Raw genomic sequence first — 12,014 nt, 5'->3', positions numbered from 1 at the left:
TGATAAAGTCCTAAGTGTAGATTCCTACTGTATGTCCCCTGATAAAGTCCTAAGTGTAGATTCCTACTGTATGTCCCCAGATAGTCCTAAGTGTAGACTACTACTGCATGTCCCCTGATAAAGTCCTAAGTGTAGATTCCTACTGTATGTCCCCAGATAAAGTCCTAAGTGTAGATTCCTACTGTATGTCCCCTGATAAAGTCCTAAGTGTAGACTCCTACTGCATGTCCCCTGATAAAGTCCTAAGTGTAGACTCCTACTGCATGTCCCCTGATAAAGTCCTAAGTGTAGATTCCTACTGCATGTCCCCTGATAAAGTCCTAAGTGTAGATTCCTACTGCATGTCCCCAGATAGTCCTACGTGTAGATTCCTACTGCATGTCCCCTGATAGTCCTAAGTGTAGATTCCTACTGCATGTCCCCTGATAAAGTCCTAAGTGTAGACTCCTACTGTATGTCCCCAGATAGTCCTAAGTGTAGATTCCTACTGTATGTCCCCTGATAAAGTCCTAAGTGTAGACTCCTACTGTATGTCCCCAGATAGTCCTAAGTGTAGATTCCTACTGCATGTCCCCAGATAAAGTCCTAAGTGTAGACTCCTACTGTATGTCCCCAGATAGTCCTAAGTGTAGATTCCTACTGCATGTCCCCTGATAAAGTCCTAAGTGTAGATTCCTACTGTATGTCCCCAGATAGTCCTAAGTGTAGACTCCTACTGTATGTCCCCAGATAGTCCTAAGTGTAGATTCCTACTGCATGTCCCCTGATAAAGTCCTAAGTGTAGACTCCTACTGTATGTCCCCAGATAGTCCTAAGTGTAGATTCCTACTGCATGTCCCCTGATAACGTCCTAAGTGTAGATTCCTACTGCATGTCCCCTGATAAAGTCCTAAGTGTAGACTCCTACTGTATGTCCCCAGATAGTCCTAAGTGTAGATTCCTACTGCATGTCCCCTGATAACGTCCTAAGTGTAGATTCCTACTGCATGTCCCCTGATAACGTCCTAAGTGTAGATTCCTACTGCATGTTCCCTGATAAAGTCCTAAGTGTAGACTCCTACTGTATGTCCCCAGATAGTCCTAAGTGTAGATTCCTACTGTATGTCCTAAGTGTAGATTCCTACTGCATGTCCCCTGATAACGTCCTAAGTGTAGATTCCTACTGTATGTCCCCTGATAAAGTCCTAAGTGTAGATTCCTACTGCATGTCCCCTGATAAAGTCCTAAGTGTAGACTCCTACTGCATGTCCCCTGATAAAGTCCTAAGTGTAGACTCCTACTGCATGTCCCCAGATAAAGTCCTAAGTGTAGACTCCTACTGCATGTCCCCTGATAAAGTCCTAAGTGTAGACTCCTACTGTATGTCCCCAGATAAAGTCCTAAGTGTAGACTCCTACTGTATGTCCCCAGATAGTCCTAAGTGTAGATTCCTACTGCATGTCCCCTGATAAAGTCCTAAGTGTAGACTCCTACTGCATGTCCCCAGATAAAGTCCTAAGTGTAGACTCCTACTGTATGTCCCCAGATAGTCCTAAGTGTAGATTTCTACTGCATGTCCCCAGATAGTCCTAAGTGTAGATTCCTACTGTATGTAGGCTACCTAGGGAACTGAGTCAATGTCACTAAGAGGAGGTGCCTACAGGTTCCTCTCAGCATTCAAAAGACAATTAAAATGTTAAATGTACGGAGCTTCACTCGTCAATAAAATTAACAAAGGTAACAAAATAGGGTTAGCATGGGGAAATAGGGGGGGAGTGGCTAGGCTAGAGGATATGGGCCAGGCCTGGAATGGGTCATTCTTGTGGGTTTTAAATGTCATCTGGACTTTGTTTGAACGCCTCTAATTAAGAGCAAATATCTCTTGCAGTCCATCCGCTGCTGTAACCAGCGCAGCACAATGCAGCACTATCCCATCCAACCCAAATAACGACTAGAGTTTTGATCGTCTCTCTTGCGCCGACGTTTGTTTGTTGACTTTGGGTCAGGACTGGATAGCAGCCCAGAACCACTCAGAAGTGGCTGTGTATGGCGGGGGAGGTGGTGGTGGCGCTTTGGGTATTGTGTTCTTCGTCGCTAGCTGCTGCCAGGCCCAGAAACGGGGTCTGCCTCTGCACTTTTAGGCTCAAATTCTTTTGTGTATAAATGGACCTCTACAGCAGCTGTGAGACAAGTGGATCCATTTCACTCAACAGCCCAGAATAAGGTTTAGATACAGACTCTCCTACACGTATTCAGCCCCTAAGGGCTCACGTGACTCCCATGAAAGCCAGTGTTTTGTTATTCCCAACTAATGGTCAAAGCTGAAATCTCTGGTTGTTTATTAAGTTTGCTTTAACTTGGTTCTACTGGGACAGTTCTTTTCAAAGCTGGAAAACTGGAACACATCATTGTAGCAAGAGATCCACCTCCAGATAATAGCTGTATTTTGTTCTAAAATGGCTTAGTTTTAACTTGTGACATGTGACATGTAGGAATGTCTAACTTCCCTTTTATGTGGTGTTGAATGGCTGTCCTGTATTAGCCTCTCCCTCTAGACTAGGCTGTGCTCCGTCTGTGCGTTTCTACTTTTTATCAGACGACCCGGCTTCACAGCTTCACTCTGGTCTCTCTGATACCCTCATTCTTTGGAGAGGAGAGAGTATTTCTATTAAGCACACATCTAGCCCCTCTGTCAGCCATGTCTCTCTCCAAGCCCACTTAAAGTCAATCATTGAGTAGTTAGTTTAGGCTCTGTCCCATGTTGGAGCAGACAGGGTTGAGGGTTCCATTGGTACTACAAGGTGACTGTAGTCTGACCCTGACCAGAGTGGGTCCAGCCAGTGTTTCTGGAACCCTCCACAGTCTCACTTCCCTGTTGGAGTGAGGCAGAGACATGTCCCTGTTGGAGTGAGGCAGAGACGTGTCCCTGTTGGAGTGAGGCAGAGACGTGTCCCTGTTGGAGTGAGGCAGAGACGTGTCCCTGTTGGAGTGAAGCAGAGACGTGTCCCTGTTGGAGTGAGGCAGAGACGTGTCCCTGTTGGAGTGAGGCAGAGACGTGTCCCTGTTGGAGTGAGGCAGAGACGTGTCCCTGTTGGAGTGAGGCAGAGACGTGTCCCTGTTGGAGTGAGGCAGAGACACTTTGTTTCTCTCCAGATATTTCGCTCTTAACAGCTTGATCAAATCAGATCCCCCCCCAAAATGCTTAAAATAGTTCCAGCCTCCTGGATTTCCAGTTCCATTCCTTGAGGAGGACTGTGGTTTTCCCTAAGTCCTTTTTATGGTATTGTAATTTGAAGAGTCAAGGGAAGGATCATTAGCGATGAGGAATGGTCTTTTCAGCACTGGTGACTCCACCTCCCACGAGGATTTTGGTCCCGCTGAACGACCCCTGGTTGACCCGGGCAACCGCCAAGTCATCTTGATGATGATGATGATGAGCCAGATTGGCGGTCAACACATCAGAAGACCAGGATGCTGGGCTGCTTGCATTGACCACACCTGACCAACAACGGTCGTGCCAACCACAAAGTTCATTTTGGTGGTCAGTGACTGACATGCAGCGTGGCTCAGTGAATCTCCTCACTGACGTGGCGAGACACTCTCTACGCCTCTGCGAATCCTGTGGGTGAAAAATTAGAACGCAGAGCCTTAAATCAAAGGCCTCTCGGCACTCCAACCAAGGCCAGACTTCCACACAGTTTATTTAATCTCCTCATGATAAATGTGGCCCATCCGTAACACTGTGGCGAGGGCTGCTCTGTTCCTCGCTTTCCCCCCAGACTGTTTTAGCAACTGGAAACAGTTCTCTCCTTATAGTGATTTTTATTTTGGGCGAATCTATGCAATTATTCTTCATATTTCACTGTGAAGAAAGGCTCGATCGGAGCCTCTCGCTAAGTGAATTTCCTCAGAACTGCTGTGAATGGAAAAACCATATGTGTCTTGTACATAAGCTTGCAACTAGATATTACATATTCTTACTCCAAAAAGACCGGAGTCTGCAAATCCCAGATTTCTTGTAACCAAATGTCTTGGAGATGATTGAGTTGAACAAGCATTATAGTGAATAACGTCATGGATGAGTATCATATACTTATTTTGATTGTATTATACAATATCATATGATACTATTCTTCCGTTAAGTGGTAACTTATGTTGAATGCCTGTGTGAACTTGAGAAGTTATGTAAAAACAATTGTGTGTGTGTGTGTGTGTCTGCGCTCTCTCTTGCTCTGGCTCAGCCCAGGAACACACACTTCAACCACTTCTCCTGCGCGCCAATCTAATTAAAGAGGCAGCCTCATCCGTACCATCTGCTATCTGTCTCCCTGTGCCACAGCTTGATCAGAACCCCTTGAGGTGCACCCCCCCCACCCCTCTGTGCTCACCACCATGCCTATCCCCACGTCCCCCCCAGCCTCCCTCCCCGCTGCCCTTCCGCCTGGCTGCTCCTGTGGAACGACAGCCAGCGCCAGCAGCCGGCACACTGAAATGAGCCTCCGGGACTCCCCTACCCTGGCCACGGCAACCCGGCTCTCTGGGGCCTCTGCTGCTGCTGCATCACTCTGTGTGTGACTGGGTCTAGGTGGACTGGAGGCGTAGGGGAGAGTGGGTGGAGGGAGGCATCTGCCTGTTGAGTGAGTTGTTAGATGTACTCATGTTAATAAGGCAGTCATCTTCTGTCTTCACCTGCTAACCTGCTCACTGAAGTTGAGTGTAGCCTTTTCAGACCGCAGTTGAACTTATCTTTGTGTTGTGTAGAGCTAGGATGATCAACTGAAAATGATCGACACTGACCATACCGATCAGTTAACGGAGGCATTTTGCTGATATTGTTCATTACGATAAGTAGCCTATACTAAAGAAATGAAATGAGTTTATTAATATGGGTGATTGTTAATGGGACAATTGATGGCTACAACCATCAAACTAGTGGTAGTTTAAATCATAAAAAAACAACTGTGGTGCAAGTTAATGTTATAAACGTGTCATTATATTTAGCGCTATCACATCAATTCAGGCTCAATATATATCAATTCACATCAATATTGCCCAGCTATAGTGGGGTGTTTCACTCTGACTTAAGCCTGCACTTAAACTGCATTTTGTTAAGGGCTTGTAAGTAAGCATTTCACTAAGGTCTACACCTGTTGTATTCGGTGCATGTGACGAATATGATTTGATTTGAAACCTTTTTTCTACTGTGTGCGTGTGTGTCCGTCTGTTGGGGAGGTGTGGGTGTGTCTGTAGGGAAGATGAGTGTGTGCGTGTGCGCGCACTGTATGTAGGGCAATTGTGTCCAGGAGGCAGTGGGTCCTGGGCAGGGGTAGGGGTCACGGGTAAAACCTCCACCCTGGACACAGCTGTGTGTCTCTGGATTCCTGTGTGTCTGTCCACACTTCCTGATGTTCACCAGATCTCCAGCAAAACCTTTCCTACTAGAGCTGGGAGATGTGGACGAAAATCAATATTATCCTTACTACTACTACTGCTTGGAGTGTTGTAGCTATCAATTGTCCCGTAAGCAATGCACCATGTTCACAGTATTACTTCATTTCAAACTTGACATTCCTTTAGTAAATGCTACTTATCGTTATTATCGATATCTTTAAAATCCTGGGGAGTTGCAGCGATGAGACGAGCTCGAAATTGAGGAGAAAAGGGGGGTAAAATACAAAAAATCTATCCAAAATAAATCTCAGCTCTATTTCCTGCCGTACACCATTCCTGTCGGGTAACCAAAGACTGATGTACAAGAGATTTCTAGGTTACCATACTACCCTTTCACCTCTATTCCCTTTTCTCTACTATAGTTACTAATTCAAGCAATGAGAAGAAAAGGAATAATAATCAAGTGAATTAAATAGTATATTTTGATTTAAATAATTGAATTTGATATAGTATAGCCAAATGTAGAAGAAAATGTCATACTTTATATAGTTTTATCCATTCAATCAGTCCACTCCTGGGATTTTATATTTGTCTTTAATAACAGTGATCTGACATCATGTAGCTTTTGGCTGTACGGTAAGGACTACTTTATTACTTCCAGTCTCATTATAGAGCTTCATTACTGGTTAAATTCTAACTTCAGATCCATGTGTGTAACTCGAGCAAGACTGTCATTGACATAAAAAAAACATGGCTGTGGTTGGCTGTGTTTCAAGGTAGTTGTGCCATCTTTAGATGGCTCACATAGAGTTGAGCCTCCCTCTCTGACCATGAGGAATGGAGTCCTTGTCATTGTGCCACGTCTCTCTCTACAGCTCCTGTCTTTGCTCTTGTGTGTCTCTTTGCACAGTATCTCTGACTCGCTCTCTCTTTGAATTAGCTCCAATATAGGCACAGTAGCCTATATGGCAGAGGAAGGCACTTTATATGTACCATAACCATAGAGGAGTTGATGTGGTGGCTTGGTGTCATTGAGTCTGATCTGATATATGAGCTGTAGGATTCTCCTCCTCCCACACCTCCATGGCCTGTCTGCAGCCTGCTGCTGCTTCCACGGCGCTTCACTCTGATCCCTGCCCCTCACCCCTGTCCTGTCTGACGCTCTGCCTCTGATCCCTGCCCTTCACCCCTGTCCTGTCTGACAGCCCACCTCTACCTCTGATCCCTGCCCTTCACCCCTGTCCTGTCTGACGCTCTGCCTCTCATCCCTGCCCTTCACCCCTGTCCTGTCTGACGCTCTGCCTCTGATCCCTGCCCTTCACCCCTGTCCTGTCTGACAGCCACCTCTACCTCTGATCCCTGCCCCTCACCCCTGTCCTGTCTGACGCTCTGCCTCTCATCCCTGCCCTTCACCCCTGTCCTGTCTGACGCTCTGCCTCTGATCCCTGCCCCTCACCCCTGTCCTGTCTGACGCTCTGCCTCTGATCCCTGCCCTTCACCCCTGTCCTGTCTGACAGCCCACCTCTACCTCTGATCCCTGCCCCTCCCCCCTGTCCTGTCTGCCAGCCAACCGCTACCTCTGATCCCTACCCCTCACCCCTGTCCTGTCTGACAGCCAACCGCTACCTCTGATCCCTGCCCTTCACCCCTGTCCTGTCTGCCAGCCAACCGCTACCTCTGATCCCTGCCCCTCACCCCTGTCCTGTCTGACAGCCCACCGCTACCTCTGATCCCTGCCCTTCACCCCTGTCCTGTCTGCCAGCCCACCGCTACCTCTGATCCCTGCCCTTCACCCCTGTCCTGTCTGACAGCCAACCGCTACCTCTGATCCCTGCCCTTTACCCCTGTCCTGTCTGCCAGCCCACCGCTACCTCTGATCCCTGCCCTTCACCCCTGTCCTGTCTGCCAGCCCACCGCTACCTCTGATCCCTGCCCTTCACCCCTGTCCTGTCTGACGCTCTGCCTCTGATCCCTGCCCCTCACCCCTGTCCTGTCTGACGCTCTGCCTCTGATCCCTGCCCTTCACCCCTGTCCTGTCTGACAGCCCACCTCTACCTCTGATCCCTGCCCCTCACCCCTGTCCTGTCTGCCAGCCAACCGCTACCTCTGATCCCTACCCCTCACCCCTGTCCTGTCTGACAGCCAACCGCTACCTCTGATCCCTGCCCTTCACCCCTGTCCTGTCTGCCAGCCAACCGCTACCTCTGATCCCTGCCCCTCACCCCTGTCCTGTCTGACAGCCCACCGCTACCTCTGATCCCTGCCCTTCACCCCTGTCCTGTCTGCCAGCCCACCGCTACCTCTGATCCCTGCCCTTCACCCCTGTCCTGTCTGACAGCCAACCGCTACCTCTGATCCCTGCCCTTCACCCCTGTCCTGTCTGCCAGCCCACCGCTACCTCTGATCCCTGCCCTTCACCCCTGTCCTGTCTGCCAGCCCACCGCTACCTCTGATCCCTGCCCTTCACCCCTGTCCTGTCTGCCAGCCCACCGCTACCTCTGATCCCTGCCCTTCACCCCTGTCCTGTCTGCCAGCCCACCGCTACCTCTGATCCCTGCAGATAGATAGTGTTGTTTTCGGAGGGAGCGCTGTGTCTTAATTATGTCTGAGCTTTCACTAGTCTAATTACCCAACAGAGTGGGGTGGAGTAGGGCGGTTACCGTGACCGTATTACCACCACAACGGCAGTCAAATTCCACATGAACATTTAGTCACGGTAATTAGGCTTCTCCAAGCTCTGATGCTGCTGATGATCATTAGTAGCCTACCAAACTTGCTAACTGCCTGGTACTCAGCACTCTAATCAGTCTGACATCAATGCAAATGTTATCAAAATTCAAATTAAACACTTCATGAGAGCCCATGAACTCATGTTGCGCAACATTTCTATAGGCTATGCAATTGCGTGAGAAAACAGAGTGATGGCTTCTTTTAAAAAGAGGAGGATCCCATCAGCTTTGTATAGGCTACTATAGGCCTACTATATTTTCTTCTCGTAATATTAAGCATATTGCTTCTCTTACAAATAGGAGTAAAGCCTACCTGGCTGGCATGAAAATAAATCACGGGGAAAAGCATCCTCCATTCGCTGTTAAGTGCATAGAGGACATGTATTTTTTTTCCCCTTCCCTCATTTTGAGACAGGTGCATGATAATGGTCTATTCTAAATAAATAAAAAATTCACACATATATTATTTAGTATATGTAAAGACAAGATTAAATCAAGAATAGTCTGATGGGTGACAATATTAGCCTATCAGTTGTGAATTATATATTATCACTTGTGAATGATGCCTAGCTTGCGACTTTTTCAAGTCAGTCGCACACCTCATGTAGCCTAGCCAAGAGGTTTATATGTTTTCTTTAAGGTTTGTATCACAGCTAAAGTGGCCAAATAACTTCTTAAGCACATTAAGCACAAAATTAAGCACATTATTCCACTTTACAACGGGTAGAGCCTAACTGGCATACATAAGCATCATGTGAGTTTCAAGTTTGGGGAAGATCATTTTCACCATAAAAATGCATTACATGCATAATCACGTGTTTTCCCGCTAATGAAACATTTGCACTTATAGCCTAGTGTGTGCATTGATGTGCTTATAATGTGAAGAAATGGCCTAATAGTGTATCAACATTTTAAGCTAAAGGTTCTGAGCTGTTGTGTCAGCCTTATTTGCTGAAAAAAAGTTTTTGGATGCTAGTGGTGGTATTCATTTGGGATCTATCGCATCCCACAACTGTCCCAGACTATGTTTTGAATCTTTATTTTTAGGTAGAATAGAATAGGTAAACCTTTGAGCTATGGGGGATAGTAGATTGACATAGGCTTGTGCTTTTGCTGTTCTCATCTTGTTGGCTGACAAAGTAAATGTGGACAGTTCTTCCAATAGCTTTTATATGCGCCTCGGAATTGCATAAGGACACGCACAGTTGCATCCCCGATGTGTCTGTCTTTACTTGTAGCCTGTGACAAAGACCCGATCACGGAGCACGTAGCCGGGAGAAGAAAATTATTATTATTATTTTCAGCCCAAGGGCATAATGGCCACTGGCCACGTAAGGCATGGATTTTTTTTAGGGGGCATTACAGCCACACAAAGGGGATGCCGCTGGGAAATTTGAGGCATTATCAAGTGCTTGTCAAATTGTGAATGAGAGACTGATGAAGTGTGTACAGCCTGCATCTTTCATGCACTTTTTTACAAATCATAATTAGTCACATCATGCAGCCTTAGAATGTATAACATTTTTAACATAGCCCAACGTTTGTATGACAACTAAAGTAACATTAATAACTCTAAATTAAGAATATAGGAGTACCTGTTTCTTTGTTAAGTGCTCAACACAGAATAGCCGCATGTGCGCACCCTCTCAGATTGTTTGGAGAAAATATCCTTTCTATTTTACACAGCTATGTTCAATTGTTTTCTTCATACTATAAAAATAATATGAATAAAATACAATTGTATTGGTCACATACACAAATTTAGCAGATGTTATTGCAGGTGTAGCGAAATGCTTGTGTTACTAGCTCCAACACTGCAGTAGTATCGAAGAATTCACAACAATACAAACAAACCTAATAAGTAAAAGAATGCAATGAAAAAATATATAAATATTAAGAAGAGCAATGTCAGAGTGGCATTAACTAAAATACAGTATATACATATGAAATGAGTAAAGCAGTATGTAAACATTATTAAAGTGACCAGTGATATAGGGCAGCAGCCTCTAAGATGCAGGGTTGAGTAACCGGGTGGTAGCCAGCTAGTGATGGCACAGAGCTCTAAGGAAGTCTTGTCTGCTAAATAAACTAGTGTAGCCCACAGCCATATGGCATAGCCAGATCAGGGCCTAACATAAGGACAACTCAGAGTATGCTATTCTGTTCTTCTGAAATAGACTACATTTTCTTCATATCATGTTCCTTTAGACTTGTCTAAAATAAATCATTGATTTATTGTGATGGTGTAGGCTGGTGTACATGTATTTTAAAATGTAGATGTTCCATGGGTCAGCATCAGTGGCTTGTAGGCTGTGTGTGGAAGCCAGGAGATGCTAAATGTGTTTATGTTAATTAACGGTCAATTACCGTGAGACCGGCTGTTATTTGCTTGACAATCACCGGCTGACGGAATTTCATGCCACAGCCCCAGGGTGAAGGAGAGTGGGGAGAGGAGTACTTCCATAGGTCACTTCAGATATGTCCAACATTCTGTGAGCAGTGTGTGTGTATTCTTCCTGTACTCTGCGTGTGTTCTCGTCATGGTGGCCCGCCACACGTGCCTTCCCAGTCTCATTATCAAGTGTAAGTGGATGGCCGGTTGACAGGCCCAGTCCCTCCACAGTGTGACCTTCTCTGTCACGCTGTATTAGCAGCAGGCCATCGAACACTCAGCCTTTGTCACAGGGCATAAACGCCCTCTCAGGGCTCTGCGGCTGCTGGACAGGGGACGCTCCTCTCTCCCTGTGTCCACCTCTCAGATAGGCAGCCCTCAGTGCTGGATACCAGCCGATGACTGTGACCTAAGATGTGTCACTGAGACGAGCGCAACGCGGTGACATCTAACCCCTACCTCCCTGCCAGGCCAGGCCAGGCCAGGGTTACAGTGTGTCCTAACTTCTGCCAGTTCAGCTGGTCTAGTGGCTATGGAGCTGTAAACCTAGGGTATTGGATCTACCTCTTGTCCCTGGAAATGTTCCAGGAGTTCAGTTGGTTTGTTGATTTCATGCTTGGATTGACTCAATATATTTAGGATAATGATGCACTTTTGAAAGCAGTCCACACAAAGACAGTCCAGGTTTTCAGTTCTAGTTCGGGTTCTGCTACAGCAGTCCCTCTTGGCACTCAGGATGCGGTAAGACAGGGCTTCATTTGTAGATCAGGAGGTGCCCTGAAGGAACCGGAATGCAAAATAAAAAGGACACCTTTATAATAAAGCATTGCAGGAGTTATTAACGCTTTTGTGTAGTGGCATAGAGCAGTAGAGAAGAGGTGCTTGCAGAAGTTGCACACATGGGGGATTTTATTTGTAGCCTAGGGTCCCCCCCAAAAAAGTGGCCTTTTATAAACGCATTTCATGCAATTCTACATCATTTTAAATGACTGAATCTTTTTTAATACCACACAAATGATCGAAAAGACAGGCTACTTTGACACTGACAAACTGAGACGACCTTGTCTTGAATCCACCAATAGCCTAGGCCTAGGTGTGCAGAGAGACACACATTGTACAATATGAGGAGATTATAGCCCTAAAAAAGCTTTCCAGTTTCACTGACTCATCCAATGATGCGGAGCTCACTCACCTGTGATGGCCGATGCGCTCTCTTGTTTTACTTTGTTAAACAATGCTGTTCGCAATATGCCTATTTTGAAGTTTGTAAAATATTTTGGTAGCCTACAGACAGATTAGTCTTCTCTTTTCAGCATGAGCCATTTGCTTTCCAAACTGTGTTTTCCCACGATTGTATATGAAATATTGTGAAAGGCCTATTTTGGCTGCATGCTGTTCACAGCTAGGTTTAAAAAAGAAATGTGTCTGTCATTTTACCCCTTTTTTTTTCTCCCCAATTTCGTGATATCCATTTGCGATCCAATTACGATCTTGTCTCATCGCTGCAACTCCCCAACGGGCTT

The 12,014-nt window shown here is 46.1% G+C and overlaps 1 protein-coding gene across 5 annotated transcripts in view; it reads left to right on the top strand.

Moving 5' to 3' along the window:
• Positions 1-12,014, top strand: part of srbd1 (S1 RNA binding domain 1) — a 104,802-nt gene that overhangs the window by 29,298 nt on the left and 63,490 nt on the right. The gene's annotated exons all lie outside the window — the stretch shown is intronic.

Source organism: Salmo salar, chromosome ssa28 (genome assembly GCF_905237065.1).
Source record: "Salmo salar chromosome ssa28, Ssal_v3.1, whole genome shotgun sequence".
Taxonomy (NCBI): domain Eukaryota; kingdom Metazoa; phylum Chordata; class Actinopteri; order Salmoniformes; family Salmonidae; genus Salmo; species Salmo salar.
The sequence above is the reverse complement of the archived record's forward strand: the minus strand, read 5'-3'. Positions and strand labels throughout refer to the sequence as shown.